General features: G+C 47.9%; 1 long non-coding RNA gene across 1 annotated transcript in view; it reads left to right on the top strand.

Annotated features, from left to right (window-relative positions):
- LOC132249427 (uncharacterized) overlaps positions 1-3,174 on the top strand; it is a 72,503-nt gene extending 69,329 nt beyond the window's left edge. The window contains exon 3 of the long non-coding RNA XR_009460912.1: positions 1,224-3,174. This is a non-coding gene — a long non-coding RNA (uncharacterized LOC132249427). The remainder of the gene's footprint in view (positions 1-1,223) is intronic.
- The last annotated feature ends 15,427 nt before the right edge of the window (positions 3,175-18,601 follow it).

The raw sequence follows: 18,601 nt of genomic DNA, 5'->3' as shown, positions 1-18,601 counted from the left end.
CCACAGTGGCCGGATCTGAAGCCGAATTGAATAGCTGCCTACTCGCACAGGCCTAGCCTTTATGTAATATCTCATTTAACCACGGTTATTTTTTTGTTCAATTTGGCCATTTTTAAAGCACTCTGCAGCCATTCATGTGTGTTATGACATCGCGGTAGAGCACTTTCAGGTGCCAAGTTGCTCAAAAAATGTCATTTCTGTATGTACCCTGAATGTTTTGAGCAAAACCTGCCACATTTCTGTAACCTATTCAGACCTGGACATATCACTGGATGTCTTTTCTACAACTATTCAATGGAATGAATAAAGAAGGCAAATTAAATATGCCAAGATGGGGGTGTGGAAGACTTATGTAATGATTTTTCATTAACATTTGCTCTTAAAATTAATTTTAGAAATTGTTAACATTTGTTTGTTTGATTTTCTGGGTCATCCTAAATAACAAACATTTATCACTGCTAACCAATTCTGTTATTAGAAATTAATTAACAAGTCAGCATTAATAGCTATGTTTTTGCTTAAGTTATTAATCTACAAAATTAAATGCTCTTGGATATTCACATTAACTAAGGGTATGTAAAATCTAATTAAGTTTAATAAAAATACTTACAGTATCAGTATGTATTATACACTATTTAATTAGTTCTCCATTCAAACTTTGATTCCAAAGGCAATTTTCTGCTAAAGTATGCTGGACTGGAGCAAGTATTGAATATTATTATAAAGTAAAAGTAGATGTGCTTCTGTTCACAAGATAGTTCTATTGCAAACACAGAAATGATTACATAATGCCTGATTAAAAACCCATGAAAATCAATGGCATGCACAATATTGACAATAATTCCTTCACTCTGCATCAAAAATACTCACTTGATTTCACTGGGAATTTTGCCTGGCAATCCATGTGGGATTGATCAATTTCTTAATAATCAAATTGCTCTGGAAATTACAGCAATAAAATAGCAAAAGCAACTGCCCTGAGCAGTTAGATCAAACCCAACCCAATTAGATTTCTTCTAATCCCCCCTTTTTCTTGAAAATTCAAACTATCAGCTATTTGGAAAATTCTCAGATTTCAAAAATGTTCAACTTTTTATGTATTTCAGTGGTAGAGAAATAGTTGGAAAATAGTGAGAAAATGTAGCTATACATCCTTCCAAGATTTTTTTTTCATTGAAATTTATTTAAATTTTCTTTTTTTTTAATTTTTGTTATGAATATAGAACTGGAAGAAGTGTCCAAGGCCACCAAGTAGCCTACCTCTGCAGGTCATGATTTGCTCAAGAAATCCTCAAAATTTCCACTTCAAATCTTCACCCACATGTCCGGTAAATATGAAGAGCACTCCATATTCTCCCATAAGTAAAGCAGAGAAAATGAGGGCACTGTAATGGCAAGGAAGTCGTTTGTAAATAAATACTCAGAAGATCCTAGGAAAAGGATAATGTTCCCACTAAAGAAGAAAGCAAAAGGATCCACAGTCCATATCAATCTGTCCCAAGGAGAAAATTCCTTATCCCAAGACTGGCAATCAGTCTGACCCTGAGAAAATGAACAAGACACCCTAGCTAGAAGTCTCTGGGTGTTCTAAGGGGTGAGCAATTATTTGGACTGGAGGGCCACTTAGGGAGTTTTGATGAGCTTTCATGGGACTGGTCAACACCCTCTCCCTTACCACCCCACGACAGCTCACCAAAACTCCCTAAGTGGCTCTGCCCCATGCTCATCCAGATGGAGGGTATGCATCCACGGGCAGGTGGGGAGCAGCATCCTGGAGCAGGATGGGCTGGGATTGGGATTGTGGGTTCCCATGCTAGGCCAGACCCAAGAAAGAGCCTCAGTCTGCTGCCTACATGTCCCTGCCCATGGAACTAGTGCCTGCCGAAGGAATATGCAGGCAGCACATTGTGGCTCTCCCCCATGCTGTCACCACCCTGCAATCCCAATCCCAGCCTTGGCCCCACCCACTCATTCCACTCCCAGACACCACTCCCCACGCACCCACCTATGGCCCCATCCGATCCTCCTGACTGAGCGCAGAGCCAAGGAACCTGCCCAGGCTGGATAAAATCCCATGGTGAGCCAGATCCAGCCCACAGGCTGCATTTTACCCACCCCTGGGAAAAACCATCAGTGCACATTAGTCAATTCCCCAGTTTTAGCTGTGGCCAATAAACCCCAGAAGCCAGTAGCATTCATGAGAGGAAAAAAATTCCTTCCTGGCCTCTACAGGTGACCAGTAAAATCCTTAAATAGAAACAGAAACCAAACAAAATAGCCACCTCTAACTTGGAGATTGTGATTCCAAATAATTCCACATGATTCCACATGTCACATGCATGCTAGTTGATGAGCCAGAATTCCATCACATCATCCCTTCCATAAACTTACCTGTTCTAGCTTAAAGCAATTCAGGTTCTGTATCACCACCTCACATATTGGGAAAGCATGCTGAACTTCCACTTCTCTTATCAGAAAATCTTCTAATTTCCACTACAAATTTATCTGCTGCTAGCTTGCAGTTCTTCTCCCACTCAAATATTCACCCAACAATGTACTAGTAAAGAGTGATCACATGCCCTTTTCAATCTCCATATTGCTAACCTGAACAAGAAAAGCTACTTTAACCTTCTTTCATAAGGAAGTCTACATTCCCGTACTCATCTTAGTAGCCCTTCTTTGAGCTCATGCTTTTGAATACTGGTGACCAGACCTGCCCACGCTATTCCAAATGGGATATTGCTAATGCCTAATACAATGGCACCAGTACCTACTTGTCACTGTAGCCTAAGATTGCATTGGCCTTTGTCACAGACGCGTTACACTGGCAGATCATTGTCATCCTAGAATCAACCAAAACACAAAAGTTTCTCTCTTTCTTAGTTGTCTCTAATCTATGCACCCGTATTTTATTTCACCATACCCATTTGAGTGCCCTTCCAGACTCATGAGATAGACTTACTTTTTTTTTGTCCTGGTGAATTTGTCTCACATTTTGGATTGTGCACAGATACTTTCCCTCCACCAGCACAATAGACAGCTCAGTTCTAAACAGTCTTTGTGTTGGCTACAAAGGACAACTCACAGGATCATAATACATTATAATTTATTGTACGGGATGTGAAGTTACCCATAAAATCATAAATGCAAACTTTGAGTTATGAGGGGAACTGGTTACCTTAGCGCGCGCGCGCATACACATACACACACACACATGCACTAACTCATTCAAACCCATGTCATTTAAACCCATGTAGTATATCATATAGTACCTGCTGTAGTAATTGTGAGAGCAGTGGTGTCAGTATATCTACCTACCTGAGGCCCTGAGGATCTGCTGTCGATAATCAGTTTCCTTCAAGGCGATGTCTTCACCAGAAGGGGGTCACCTGCTTGTCCTCCTGTCTTGGTAGGTCAGCTGCTGGATGAGGAGGTGCCACTGTAGGTCATGCTTCACTACCATTTATCCTTTATCTGGCAGACTTGTGTGATCCCCCAGCACCATCTTAGCTGCCCAATCTGGAGGTTGCTGTCCCAACCTGAGTAGTGCATGACAGCTGTTAGTCACAGGGGTCTCTGCCTCCTGGTACCTAATGTTTTGGGAGTCCACCCTTGACTTATTGACTTAATGGCTGTATTGTCATGGGTTATAGGAATAGTCAATAGGGTGGGTGCTTAGTTCCAGGAATCAGTTCCTTGGCTTGATTAGCCTAAAATGGCTTGTAGAGTAGTTTTGTAATGGTAAGTTCCTCTGGCTAGGCTATTGTCAATTAATAGCCAGAGGTTCTTGCTTTGTCATTTAATTACCTACTGATCACCATACATACTCGCATTAACTCCAGGGACTAGCCCAATTCCTCTGTCCTTTCTCAGAGCCTACTCTGTCCTCCCTGGGACTAATCCTCTGTCTCTCTTCTGTCCTCCCTGGAACTACTCTCCACTTTTCAGCTTTTTGTCCTCCCTGGGACTATCCTTTTTTTTCTCTATTCTCTCTCAGAACCTCGTTTTTTCTCCTGCATAGACAGGCATACTTACAAAAAAGCTGTTACAAAACTATAGTAGTGAACCCAGGAACTAACGGTCATCCAATAAAATTAAGCATAATGTCATGAAGAACTAATCAGAGAGCAATTTCTCTAGCCTTCTGCCCAGACTGTCATCTGCCCCTAGAGTGAAAAGGGCATATACGTGTCCTGCTCATTAAATTATTTACAGGGGCTATTTACAGCAAAGCCTGCTCACAATGTTGAGAAAATGGGTAAATCATGGTGAGCCATTCCTTTGCCTGGCCTCATAGGGCCAGATGGTCTCCAAGATCCACTTGACTTCCGTGGAGTCCAAGATTTTAAGGGGAATCCCGGCATATTGGGGAGACCTTGGTTTTCAGGTGAAAAATGTGTTACTAAGCAGCCAGGACTTAGATTCCCTGGGCTTCCTGGTCCTAAAGACTTCCCAGGTGATGCTGGCTCAAGTGGTAAGCCAGGGGCCCCAGGTCATGCTGGCTTGGATGGTTTTCCAGGTACACCATGTTTGCCAAGTCAAAAAGGTGAACCTACAGTGGGGTTCCCATGTCCCAAATTCTTACCAGGCCCACAGGACCCAGCTGGTATTCCTGAAGCTAAGGGAAATGCAAGAATACCTGGCTTATGACAGCAAGGATTTTCAGGTGTACTCAACTAGCCAGGACCTCAAAGTGGGCCAGGTCAACCCAGAATACAAGGTTTACTGGGTCTACCAGATGAGCTGATAATAGGTCTTGAACAGCCCCCTGGTCTACCAGGAGAACCAGGAGCTATGGATAAAGTAAACATGGGAAATCTTAAAGGCCAGAAGGTGACACAGGAATGAAAGGTGAAAAAGGAGACAAGGGACAAGCTGGTATTCCAGGGAATGTTATTCTACAGTCTATTGGCTCCTGGTAGGAAGGGAGAACAAAGAAGGATAAGTGATCCAGACATAACCAGGGTAAAAGGTAGCACAGGAATGCCAGGACTCCATGGTGCCCCTGGTGCCAAAGGATCACCTGGTATCATGAGATTTCCAAGTAGCCCAGGTAGCCAGGTTCTTCTTCTTTTCATAACCTTATCATAAACTATATGCTTGTCCAGAAGTATGCACGAGCAATGGCTCTTAACATTGCTGCAGCGAGATTCATCTTTGTACCGGTCTCATCAAGGAGTCGGGAAATGTGCAGGTGCTCCATAGTCTAAACTTCACTGCATTCACATATATTTGTGACATTAGAGAAGCCCCATCTGATGTTTGTTTTTGATATTCCAGTTTGCGCACACTGGCAGTGCAGGCATCGCCATGTTGGCCAGTCTAGATCTGCCCCCCTGGGAAGGTCCTCCAGGGATTCCAAGTCCATTTCAGAGACCCTGATTGTGCATAATCTTTCTTTCTATAACCTCAGTCGCACCCTGTCAGCCTGTCATCCAACCACCCAATACTGGTCACAAAACTCTTTCGTACTTTAAGCCACTTAGTTACATTTATTAGCCAGGTGAAAAGAATAAAAAAGGACTCCCTGGTTTTCATTGTATCCAAGGCTTAAAAGGACAAGAAGATGACCCTGGCCCACAGGGTCCTGCCTGTACCACTGGAGAGAAAGATGAATCAGGAGTCCTAGGCATGGTAACAATTGGATTACTGGGTACTCTGAGGAGTGATGACTTTCTGAGCCTCCCAGGACCTCCAGGATTGCCTGGCCTGTCATGTCCTGAAGCAATACTAAAGGGAGAACCTGGAAAATTAGAAGTAATTGGACAATGGGGGATTCCCAGAAGTATGGGTTCAAGGGTGAACCAGGCCTTCATGGTCTACCAGGTAGTCCTGGGAGACCCGGACTGAAGGGCTCCTGTGAAGATCCAGACACTGAGTATGACCCAGTGGCTTCAGCTGTCCAGAGGCTTGCCCCTTGTGAAGCCACACCAGGGCTGATGAAGACTGAATAAGGTTGCTTTTTGGGGGTTCCCAAAGCAGAGTTTCTCTTTGAAAGTGGCATGATCTGTGACACCTTTATTAATGGATTCTTCTACTTTCCCAGGCTATTTCTTTTAGCTGAATTGCAAGCCTATAGATTATTAATTGTATACCGGCTAAAGCACATAATTTAGGTTTTTGGTAGGTCTGTAGTCTGCACCTGTCCATGTGGTCTGTCAGTCACTGACAGTGTCCACAGCCCAAAAATGGGCCATGTAAGCTGCAGCAGACAATGATTTATTATAATTTATATATAGAAATGTTCTGGATTGCATCCATGTACATTAACCATAATCCTACTTAAAGATAAATTTACTGTTTATTATTACATATTTTGTACTTTGACAAGAGATAAATTTCATCACAGTATTTCTCATTTTACCATTCTTTTCAGTCTCTCCAGAGGAATTCCTAAGAGCAGGGCATGAAATTATGTTGATACTAGGAGGGATGGGGTAAAAGTGGGACTGTTTTTTGTTTTATTGTTTTAGCTGGTTTTTTAACCTGAAAAGCAGATACAGATTATTCATCTGGAGAGAAGGAAAAAGTTCTCACCAGGAACTACTCTGCAATATCTGAGGATCTCTGTCCAGAGCCTAGCAACACACACCTAGGCATAGTGACACATAGCAAAAGAAACGGAATGGATATAGCTGTATCAGCTCTATTAGAAGCGGGTAATCACCCATGAAGAAGGCCAGTATTAGTAATGTGATGAATAACAAAAGGCCTGTCAGAATGAGTGTGTGCAAGAAGACACCAGAGTCACTCTGTTATATGTATGCATGTATATATTATCTATCTATGCATTTATCAAGAGGAAGAAAGAGAGAGAGCTGGCCAGATGATGACAGTGGCATTTTATGATAGCTTTTGAGGTTTTCATAATGTGTTTTTCTGTTCTACATAGGAAGGAAGATAAAACCTTTCAAATCTTTTATATCAAAAACAGCATGTTTTCTCTTCCTCTTGCTCTCTCTTGGGTCAGAACTGATGTGAGGAACCCTAGATTTTCAAAAGCCTTCCCAGCAGAAATTTCATCAAAATTGTTACATCAGTGTGAAATGCTTCTGCTTAAAAGGACAATACAAATGCACTTAGTGGAACATGTTCCGTCAAATGCATGCAGTCCCTCTCTCCCTCTGTGTTTTATCTGTATACATTAACACACACATATATAGTGTATACTACATACATACATAGTGTACTGCAATATTTGCAGGGTCAGGCTACTCATCTGAACCCTATGTAGTAGAGCTAAGTCTGATGGTCCAAGTGCTAAGCACTGGTACTTTGCAAAGCACTATAGTCTAGTATAGAAGCAATTTGAATAATATTCAGCTAATAGAGCTTCTAAGGGCCCTGTCACACATTATAATGATGGCCCAATTAACATGTTAATTATGTGGTGGGAGAAACCTCCCTAAAGTCCGTTGTCTAGCTGTAATTTGATTGACAGACAACGTGGGTAAAGAAAGACAGCTGTTTATTTGCTCGAGCAAAGACCATAAAGCCAGCAAAAGGCAAAATGCCCCCCCCCCCCCCCCAAGGGTGAGGCGATCTTTTATACTTCTTACAACAAAGCAAGACAATATGGTTAACAAAAAGCAATACTTGGGGCGGTGCTCTACAAATCTTTGTAACAGCATATTTCTATTAAGCTGAACTAGCACTTTTAAAAGCTAAAAGTTAAGTAACAGTAACATTATGTTAGCAAAACCTTACACAGTAGAAGATACTTCTCAAGGACACAACCAGTAAGCTCAAACAATGGTTTCTCTGTCTTATCTTACTTCTTGCTGTAGCTGATTTTTTTAGCACACAGACACAGATTCACTTTTTAACTCAGAAAATGCTTGGTGCAGTTAAAATGATTACTTGACACAAGCAAAGGCCTAGCTATCATTCTGCCTTGTGGTCAGCTGCATTGCTAGGCCACAGGTCATGCCTTGTATTCAGCTGTAAAGCTAATACTTCTTAATAATCCAAATTATTGTAAACCTAACAGTATGCTTTCAGAAAACTATTCTATTTCAGGGTAATGACAAACCTGCGCACTACATTATGCCATAAATTGTGATATGCTATAATGTAGAACATCTTTGTGGCTGGTTTGTATTGCACCTTAAATTTGAATGTGTGGTACATACCTGTTGAACCAGTCAGCAAGTGGGGCAGGTGTACATGTGGTTTGCAGCTTCTAGGCAGTGAGAGTTGTTCGACTCACCATGACCATCACTTGCAAATCCATGCTGGGGGTAACCCTATGCAGGGCTGCAATGTACACTTTCAGCTTGCCAGCATGCATAGATTGGTATGTAGGCTGCCAAGTTGAGGGTATTACAGGAAGCGCATCATCAGGAATCAGTCCCCTATGCCAGGCTCCCTGCACTGGCAGTTGCACAGGTGAGGTCTAATTCCTGATCCAAATAATCACGGTCCTACCATGCATAGGTGGTATGGCAGGATACATGATTTGGGGGATCAGGGATCAAATCTCATTGTGCCATTAAATTAATGTCACCAGCCAAAGTCGGCTGTGTCCTGAGGTAGGCAATTTCCCTTCTGTGTGCCTCAGACTCTTCTCATAAGCATTGTCTATTGAATCTATTTAGATTGTAAGCTCTTAAAATCTATAATTGTACTACCACAATGCTACTGGTGTGGCAGTAAGTCTCACTGGAAAACTAACATTGTTTTTCTTGAAAAACTGTAAAGTTTTGAAATTTGTTTTCATTACATATCTTAATGAATATTAGTCCCTTTCAATTTTTTTCCACGCACAAACTTCCAAACAAGCAAGGTGGCATAATAGTCTGATATTGTAAGCTCTCACCCAGAATGTAGAGCAGCCAGGCTTTGTGTTCTGCTAAGTTTCTGTTAAGAACAGAGACTTGAACTTGTGTTTCCCATATCGTTGGCTAGCTCCCTAAGCCCAAGGCTATTATCTAATGTGGATTTATGGCCACTATGAAGCAGAAACTGCTCCTTGGACCTGAGAAACCTCCCAAAGAAAAGCTGTGCTAAAATAAATAGATTTCTGTGTAAAGGCTTAGTTTGGATGAATTGGTATTTTCAGATCAAAAAAGCTTCTTGATCAGTTCTATGTGCCACAGAAACTTTCAGTAATGCTTCTTAGGGAACTAGAGGAGACATGTGGTGCATTGTGAGGTACCCAAAATAGTGAAATATTGACATTTCAGTATTCATTGGCATTTGCAGGAGTCTTTACATCTATGGAGACTTGTGGGTTTCATCCCACAGGAGAACCCAGGTTGCCAAACTGACCTTTCCAACATAATAACAAGCACACAATGTGCACAGAATTAAGTAAAACTAATGACACCTACTCTGGTCTGGTCTGCAGAACAGTTATTCAGGACAAAGCTTTTGCTAGATGGTTAGGCCTGGCAAGTAGAACACAGGCAAGAAGCTAAAATAATATATTGATCCCAAACACTGGTCTCTGTTACAGCAGCAATAGTACTTTCATTTATAAAACTTCCCTACTCTGAGGCATGTCCCAAACTACTTTAAACATAATTTCATTTAAACAGATGACAAAGCAGATGATATTAAATCTAGGTTAGAAAGCAAGAGTAGAAAAGAGAAACAAGGCCTTTCACAGAGACCGTACTGTGAATGTAAATGATGCAGTGCCTCAAAGAGACCTCTGTCATCTTTAATATGAGAAGAATCTGAATAAAGGAGCTCCCAAAAGCAATCATTTCAACACCCCTGAAAGTGCCTGTCATGGGGACTATTTAGCAATATTCTTTTTAGGATTCTATGAACTACCAGTTAACATAGGGGTGGACAAAATGGCAGATCCAGCCAGTGACCAGACTCCATTTCCCAGCAGCCTCTACCCACTTGGCTGGGGTTGGCTCCCATGGAGATCCCAGCAGCAGCCACACTATGATAGCCTGAGGCCAGGATTTCTGTGGAGACTGACCCCAGCAGCACTGGCAGGATGCACAGCAGGGTGCAGAGATGCTCTGGAGTTGGTCTGGGATCTTGCGGCAGTGACAGCACGGTCCAGAGCCAGGGCTGCGCATGCAGGCTGCAGATTGCAGCTCTGCCCTAGCTCTGGACCATGCTGTCACTGCTGCAAGTTATCAGCCCAGCTCTGGAGCAACCACCTGCCCTGCTACACAGCCTGCCAGCAGGGGCAGCAGTGGAGGGAGGGCTTAGGGGGGCTATAGCCACCCCAACATTCCCCATAGCCCCCTGTAACCATCCCTCCCAGTGGCGCTGCTGCCACTGCCTGCCCTGCTCCCACCCACAGCACTGACCCCCTGACCTCCCCCCCCAGCCCCCATCAGAAAGAGGCTGGTGCTGCTGCTGCCTGCCACCATTGCTAGGGCCAGTCTCCACAGAAACCCCGGCCCTGCACTTTCAGAGTGAGGCTGCTGCTGGGGTCTCCATGGAAAACAGCCCCAGCCACGTGGAAAATGGAGTCCACTGCCAGCCAGATCTGGCCTGCAGGCCGGGCTTTGCCCTCCCCTGAGTTAACAAGTCCTCTGAAAAAGTCTGTTGTTTTGTGTGAACTCAGACGCAACTTGTAGTACACAATCAACACTTGCTCCCTTTCTGAGAAACTCTACGTGTGTCTTTCTTGCTTCATAGTCTTCTCTGCTTTTTTCTGTTTGGAAAAAATAACATCAAATCTGTTGACTAAAAGTAGGACAGGACTTCTAAAAAGGTCTGAAGAGAATTAAGTTTTCAAATCCATAGAAATGCAATGGAATTTGAACTCCTAACTACTGTAGTTTCCCTTGTGATTCCCAGTAAGAGATGGTGGAATCCAATATAGCTGCCTATCCTAAAATGTAACAGAGCCTGGAGTCTGAATGCTCTCTATTAGTCCTAGCTGATTTTTCTCTATGCCTTTGGCCATCAATTTTTCTATGCCTTTGGCCATTTCTTCTTTATTTTTTAGGATAAAAAGGGGGCAAGGGAGAAATGTGAGCTATAGGGAAGAGACTGAAAGGAGTGAAAAAATCTTACCATATCCCAGAAAATAGAATAATCTTGACAGATGGTTTTTGAGCTGCAAAAGCTCTATCTTAGGTTGACTCTAGGGCTGAGTTTTGAAGAATGCAGGAAGGATGGAAAGGGATCTTGGAGTCATTATTGACTCCAAGATGAACATGAGCTGCCAATGCCAGACTGCAGCCAGCAAGGCCAGCCATACCTTGTCATGCATCCAAAGATGTATCTCAAGCCAGTCCAGAGAGGTGATACTCCCCCTCTATGCGACTTTGGTCAGGCCGCAGTTGGAGTACTCCGTCCAGTACTGAGCGCCGCACTTCAAAAGGGATGTGGCCAGCCTAGAGAGAGTTCAGAGGAGGGCCACCCATTTGGTGAGAGGGCAGCAGGACAGGCCCTACGAGGAGAGACTGAAGGACCTGAACCTGTTCGACCTCAGCAAGAGGAGGCTGAGGGGGGACCTGGTGGCTGCCTACAAACTCATCAGGGGAGATCAACAGCAAATAGGCAGAGCCCTTTTCTCCCCAGCACCACCTGGGGTGACAAGGAACAATGGTCATAAGCTGATGGAGAATAGGTTTAGGTCAGAGATGAGAAGGAAGTATTTTACAGTTAGGGTTGCCAAAATCTGGAACCAACTTCCCAGGGAAGTGGTCCTCGTCCCTACCTTGGGCAAATTCAAGAGGAGGTTGGACGATCACCTGTCTGGGGTCTTGTGAACCCAGCATTCATTCCTGCCTGTGGCAGGGGGTCAGGTTAGATGATCTGTTCAGGTCCCTCCTGACCCTAGCTACTATGAAACTATGAAACTATGACTGTCTAGTAAAAGTGACACTGGCCTGCAACTTGGGGACCTTTGGGTCTACTAGAGCCTCCTGGATCTATTTCCTGGTTCTAGAGCCTCCCTGTGCCATTTTGGGGAAGTTACTTGTATGGAGGTGAAAGTGGTTGTTCAGCTTCTTGCTGATTTGTATTTGCAAACCTACCTCACAGGAGAATACATTGCCATGTCCATTGGCATTCACATTTCTGGAGACTCCAGAGATTTGTCCCTTAGAAAATCCCAGATCACCAACTTAACCTTTCTTACACGATAATGTGCACATGACAGATATAGAAGTAAGCAGAACTATTGACAGCACACCGGTGCTTTGCACAACAGCTAATCAGGGCAAAGCTGTTGCCAGATGGGTTAGTCTGGCAAACAGAATGCAGCAAAGAAAGAGAAATTTCAGCAACAGTGCTTTTATTAATAGCATCCCTCCACTGAAGCATATTACAGACAATGCAAAATGCAGGTGTCTGTGATCCAGAAGGGCCTGCCCCCTGTTGCGTGGCCCATATCCCTGAGGCAGACACCTAGATTTATTAGGGACGGCATGTAGCAAGTTAGACATCCTGAACTGATGCCCTGAACTGTCCACATGGTTCTTGCCTTCTGCCTTTGCAGCTGGGAAGATGAGCATATCTGTTGGCCGCCTGAACCACCAGAGATGACTTTCCAGAGGGAGCCAGCTATAGCTGTCCACTCTGGTCAACAATCTGGCCCTGCCCTAACTTTTATTTTGGGGTCAGTTCCTATAGCCATTCCCTGCCAAGGGGTTACCTACAAGGCAGTGGGGGCTGGGATTTTAGGGCACCCCAGACTCACCCTTCCCTGGGGTTTGGCCCTGGTGGCACTTCCTAGGGGCTGCTCATGCCATATCCCTGCCGTATCCATGGTCTCTTGGAAGCAGATTTACTGTTATAGAAATAGCCTGCTCTAGGCCTCCTGCCCTGCTCCACCCCCTGCAGCAGCCAGGAAGGAGCTGGAGGCTCTGGCCACAGTTGTCTGAGTGCCAGGGACACTCTTTAAAAGGCAGCCCCACATGGTGTTCCCTGACCACCTGCTTTCCTGGTCCAGAGCAGTCTGAAGCCAGCTGACACAGCCCTCTATGACACTGTCTGCAGAGCCTATGCTCAGCGTGCAATGGCTGCTCCACACCCAGGCGGCAGCAGCAATGACTTATGCTGTGGGCTTCTATTTGCTGCCGCACTTCACCACCTCAGTGACTGCCACCTGCCCCAGGTCAGCCTTGACCCTGTCTGCCTTGCCATGCTTTGTGGCTGTATGGCCAGGATCACCACCCTGCCTGTGGGCTCCCGCCCCTGGGCTGCCACCTACCAGCCCCTAGGCCACCCTAGGCCACCACCTGGACCCCAGCAGAGACACCAATGATCCCCACATGGATTTCCCCATGGGTGCCATCCAGAAGCTCTTGGGGCTCTAGCCACCTGAGGGCCTGCCCTGCCAGCCAGGACTGATGACTCCAAGTTGTCCAGGATGCCTGGGATGATAAGCAGTGTATGAACTCCTTCTGGATGACTCAGGCCACATTCCAGGAGCTCCTCAACCAGCTGCACCTGGAGTGACAGCCTACCACCATGTGGCCATCCCTCCTCACAGAAACCCAGCTGACCATCACCCTCCTCAAGCTCACCACGCCCACCAGCCCGCAGTATCTTGGCCACCTCTTCAGGGTGAGCAAAGCAACTGCTGGGGAGGCTGTCCTGGAGATCTGTGACACCCACCTACCCACTCCTGCCCTGGCTCATGCAACTCTATACCAGCAAGCTCAACCCACACAAGGCACACTTTAACAGATGCACCCCCGCAACCTGCCTCAAGGTTGCAGTGGCCAACATCCCCTGGGTCATCATCACAGCCTATGTGCTGCATAACATCTACAAGGCCAGGGGGGAGCTGTTCTGTGAGGTGTGGGCAGAGGATGCCTAGCAGTGGGATCACCAGCTACAGTGGCAGCAATGAGACCCACCCACTGAGACCCTGGGCAAGCCCAGCATTGGGGTCCAGGACACCATGTGCAACAGGCACTGATGGACCACCTCTTCCTGCACACACCACTGGCTGGTCAGCCACGGACCCCCAGGACCACTGTGCACCCCCAGCACAACGCTCACTGCAAAGAGTTTTCAAAGTATCATTTCCCTCCGTCCCCAAACACATACTGCACCACCAACCCCACCACCCACCATGAATAAATCACCCTCTTCCCTATGCAAAATATGTATATTGTTGTCTGTGTACCCTCCCAGGGTAGGAGACAGTAGGGTGAAAGCACCTATGGGGCAGATCCTGGGCAACAGCACCCCAGGCAAGCCTCTGGACACACTGCCAAGGGTGTGGACCCTGCAGTGAGGCCAGCAGGCAGGGGGCTCATCTGCGGGTGAGGGGGGCCGTTGCTCTGCTTGTGTTGCCAGCTCCCCCTCCTCCAGCATGGGGTCATGGACAACGTATGGTGCTGGCCCTACTGTGGGAAGCTTCTGCTCAAGGGCCTCATGGTCCCTGGGTGAGTGGTGGTGGGGGGAACCTAAGTGGGGGGCCCAGTTGCTGAAGGACCCAGAGCAGGGGCAGAGGGCCCTCGCTGCTAGAGATGCCACTGCACCTCAGTCCAAGCCCAGCCTCCCAGTTGGGGGAGGAGGGGCAGATGGCTGCCAGGAGGCATGCAGGGCCATGGCTGGGGGCTGGGCAGCAAGTGGCACGCAGGTGACTGCCAGGGCCAGGATGGTGTCCAGCACCTGGCAATCCTCCTCCATGGCCTCCACTGCCCTGGTCACCATGGCAATCTGCCACTCATGAGGCTCCAACATCCTCTTGAGGAGGGCAATGTGTCTCTCCTTGAGGGCCAGGAGCCTGTTCCTGAATGCCTGATCCTCACAATCCCTCTCCTTTTTGCACACAACCTGCCCTCAGCTGGTACAATGTCCTCGGTGTGCCAGGGCCACAAGTCCACCAGCTGCTCCTCCACCACAGTGACCAGCTGGTCCAGCAGCAGGGTCTAGTCTTATGTTTGCCACCGGCAGAGGTGATGGCCGAGGGTGGCAGTGACCCTGAAGACACATCCCCAGTGATGGTTTTTCACTGCATACAGCTGCTGGACCTACAGAGCCAGGAGAGAGAGGTTCTTTGCAAGAGTTTGCAACATTTCAGGGAAAACATGCACTATAAAGGGGCTGTGCACTGTTCGGCCTCAGACTGGGGGTTGTGCATGCACAGGTGCCCAGGGACCATGGTAAATTGAGCAGGTAGGCCCTACACAGGCAGCTGCTGGCCGAGTCCTCCAACCCTGCTCCCTCCATGGAGGCAGGTGGCCCACTTGGTGCTTTCTGTGGGCAGCCTGCCTTCCCTGTCCCCTCCCCAGGCAGCCCCAGGTAGCCCCAGGGCTTCCATGCTTGCCACAGACCTACTCCCCATCTTCTCCTCCTGCAGGCCAGGCAGTCTCCTCCTGCGGCACCAGGTCCATACTGGCTGGGGTTGGGGGGTGAGAGGCTCCTGCCCAACTGGGACACAGAGCTGGTGACACCCTCCTTCACCCCCCAGTGGCCCTTTCTGGAGAGACAGCCCAATCCAGGGCCACCCAACATGCAGCCTGCACCTCAAGTTTGCCACTGCTGAGAGTCCCCCAGGATCACTGTAACAGTTTAAGCATGCCAAGGGGTGCCCAACCAACTACACCCTACTCATGATTATTGCCATGGTGCCCCAGGTGCACCTGAGAACCTGGCACGGGACCCTGAACTTCAACAGTGCCCTGGGCAAGCTCACACTTCCCCACAACGTGCGCCATCACCTAGAGTGGTATCTGTGATTATGCTACAAGTCCCTGGCCCCTGCAGGTGAGAAGGAGACCGCCGCTGCCATCAATGAGTTTCTCTGCATATGCCAGGCCCCTGGCTATCTAGCTGGAGGACACTGGCTGCTCAGTGAAGTTCTGCACTGCCTCCTGCCTCCCTGCATGCTGTGGAAGAGAACTCTGGGAGCCACAGGGGAGCTGGGCCAGGCAGGGCGGGGAGGTGGGGCAGAGGAAGGGGAAGGGGCAAGGAGGAGAAGAAAGGGATCCCTTCCTCCTTCCCTGCGGCCCCCCCCCCCAATCCCCGTGGGGTCCGTAGCTCCAGGTATGCAGCCTGGGGGTGGGCAAAGAACTGGCGCCAGCCTGGATGGCCATGTTGCCATTTTTCCTCCCTGGCCATCCTCCTTGTGTGGAGGCTAACTGGATGGGCAAGCACCCCTGGAAACCCAAGTCTGTTCCTGCAGGTGGCGATGACTTGTGGCTCCCACCAGCATCCCAGAGTGCACAGGCACTGTGCTTGGCTTACTGGGCAGTGGCCCCATATGGGGAGGAGCTGAAGCTCATCATGGTGGCTGGTATCATCCCTGGGCTGTCCTCCTGGGTGGGACTGTGCACATGAAACTGGCGTGGCAGCCACTGGCCCAGGCTCCTGGAGCTGCCGGATGAGGCGAGTGGTGGGGAGTGCACCAGGACCTGAGCCTCGTGCCCCAAGAGGCTCTCCCCTGCAGAAGACTCATTGCTACCAGGCCATGGCAGAGGCTCCAGAAGGCTGCCCATGCTAGAGAATATGGTACGGCTGAGTCCAGGGTTCCAGGGAGCAAGGATGTGATACAGCTCCTGCATAAAACGTATGGTCCTGTGGGCAGCCCCCAGCCAGTGGTTGTGGCTGGTAACATGGACTCACTGCGCCTGCAGGGCCTTGCCCTTTATGTGGCACTGCTGTGCTGACCACTGGTGTCCATGCTTCCACATGTGACCCTCCAGGGTCTCATAGATGTGGGTGTTGGAGTGCCTGCCTTGGGGAAACTGACTCTGGACCTCAGCATTGCCCCACAGTGCAGTGAGATCTGCGGTTACTCCCTGGGACCAGTTGGGCCCTGGGATGCAGTGTGTGGTGTTAGGGAGGACACCAGCACAGCTCCCTCGATGACCCTCTGGGAGCTTTGGCTGAAAGTCCAGGTGCTGCCAAGCCTGGGCATGTGCCCACAGCAAAGGGGCATGGCATGTGGGAGGTAGCCAGGTGGTGGGACCGGCCCTGGGGGCCACCGCCAGGATCTGCAAAGCTGCTGCAGCTGACACTGCTGTGGCTATAGGCAGGCAGCAGGCAGCACAGGCCATGAGGCTGAGCCCCGTGCCCCTTGGGCAAGCCTGAGGGGTCCCGCAGGGTTCGGTCCTTGGACCGATACTCTTTAATGTCTTCATCAGCGACTTGGACGTGGGAGTGAAATGTACTCTGTCCAAGTTTGCAGATGACACAAATCTATGGGGAGAAGTGGACACGCTGGAGGGCAGGGAACAGCTGCAGGCAGACCTGGATAGGCTGGACAAGTGGGCAGAAAACAACAGGATGCTGTTCAACAAGGAGAAATGCAAAGTGCTGCACCTAGGGAGGAAAAATGTCCAGCACACCTACAGCCTAGGGAATGACCTGCTGGGTGGCACAGAGGTGGAAAGGGATCTTGGAGTCCTAGTGGACTCCAAGTTGAACATGAGCCGGCAGTGTGACGAAGCCATCAGAAAAGCCAATGGCACTTTATCGTGCATCAGCAGATGCATGACAAATAGGTCCAGGGAGGTGATACTTCCCCTCTATAGGGCATTGGTCAGACCGCAGTTGGAGTACTGCGTGCAATTCTGGGCGCCACACTTCAAGAAGGATGAGGATAACCTGGAGAGGGTACAGCGAAGGGCAACTCGTATGGTCAAGGGCCTGCAGACCAAGCCCTACGAGGAGAGACTAGAGAAACTGGACCTTTTCAGCCTCCGCAAGAGAAGTTTGAGAGGCGACCTTGTGGCTGCCTATAAGTTCATCACGGGGGCACAGAAGGGAATTGGTGAGGATTTATTCACCAAGGCGCCCCCGGGGGTTACAAGAAACAATGGCCACAAGCTAGCAGAGAGCAGATTTAGACTGGACATTAGGAAGAACTTCTTCACAGTTCGAGTGGCCAAGGTCTGGAACGGGCTCCCAAGGGAGGTGGTGCTCTCCCCTACCCTGGGGGTCTTCAAGAGGAGGTTAGACGAGTAACTAGCTGGGGTCATCTAGACCCAGCACTCTTTCCTGCTTATGCAGGGGGTCGGACTTGATGATCTATTGAGGTCCCTTCCGACCCTAACATCTATGAATCTATGAATCTATGAGGGTGGCCCCCAGTGGTGGGGCTGACTGAGAGCAAATTTGCTCCTGGTCACTGTCTACATATGTGCTACTGCACAGTAACTACTGTGTGGTTCATTTACTACCTGCATATGCAGGTATTAAACTAACCATGCAGTAGACTAATTTACTGCACAGTAACTACCTGCACATATGGACAGTTACGCTGCGCATACTGCGCAGTAAAGCATCTCAGGTAGATGCACCCTCTTTGTACAGGATCTCCTCTCTACTGTTTCCTGCCCAGATAGGCCAATTGTTCCTGGATCCCTACTGCTTCAATTAAGTAAATCAGTTCTTTCTGATCCAATATCTCCTTCCTAGTACTACCTATAATTACTGAAATTGCTGAACTTTCCATAATTATTGTAATTACATGCATTGTGAGACATTCAGTGGTCTATTTTAGAGCTGGATGATTGACATGGGAACTTTGTCATGGTCACGAGTGCTTTTCCTAGTAAGGTAACACCATTTCACCTGTCTCATACTGTCCATTTAGGAAGGGCTAATGAGGGCATTAGAACAGGGCTGGGCAATGGACTGAGGGCTGTGGGCTGTACTCCTTGTCAATGAGCTGAACTTGGGGTATAAGAATCATGCTCAGTTATATGGGTAC

This window comes from Alligator mississippiensis, chromosome 3, assembly GCF_030867095.1.
Source record: "Alligator mississippiensis isolate rAllMis1 chromosome 3, rAllMis1, whole genome shotgun sequence".
In the NCBI taxonomy this organism is placed as follows: Eukaryota; Metazoa; Chordata; order Crocodylia; family Alligatoridae; genus Alligator; species Alligator mississippiensis.
This window is presented reverse-complemented; position numbering and strand designations above follow the sequence as displayed.